Source organism: Lupinus angustifolius, chromosome LG01 (assembly GCF_001865875.1).
Source record: "Lupinus angustifolius cultivar Tanjil chromosome LG01, LupAngTanjil_v1.0, whole genome shotgun sequence".
Taxonomy (NCBI): Eukaryota; Viridiplantae; Streptophyta; class Magnoliopsida; order Fabales; family Fabaceae; genus Lupinus; species Lupinus angustifolius.
Window position 1 is genome coordinate 30,474,171 of NC_032009.1, and position 510 is coordinate 30,474,680.

Here is a 510-nt window from a genome sequence, read left to right on the forward strand (position 1 = left end):
TTAGGATTAGGATTAGGATTAGGATTAGGATTAGGATTAGGATTAGGATTAGGATTAGGATTAAGACTAGGATTATGATTCGGGTTAGGATTAGGATTAGGATTAAGATTAGGATTATGATTCGGGTTAGGATTAGGATTAGGATTAGGGTTAGGATTAGGTTTTGGATTAGGATTAGGATTAGGATTAGGATTAGGATCAGGATTAGGATTAGCATGAGGATTAGGATTAGGATTAGGATTAGGATTATGATTAGGTTTAGGTTTAGGATGGGGATGGGGATGAGGATGGGGTTGAGGATGAGAATGAGGACTAGGATAAGGATTAGGATTAGGATTAGAATTAGGATTTGGATTAGGAATAGGATTAGGATTAGGATTAGGATTTGGAATATTGTTAGGATTAGGATGAGGATTAGGTTTAGGATAGGGATGGGGCTGAGAATGGGGATGAGGATGAGGATGAGGACAAGGATTAGGATTAGGATTAGAATTAGGATTAGGATTAGGA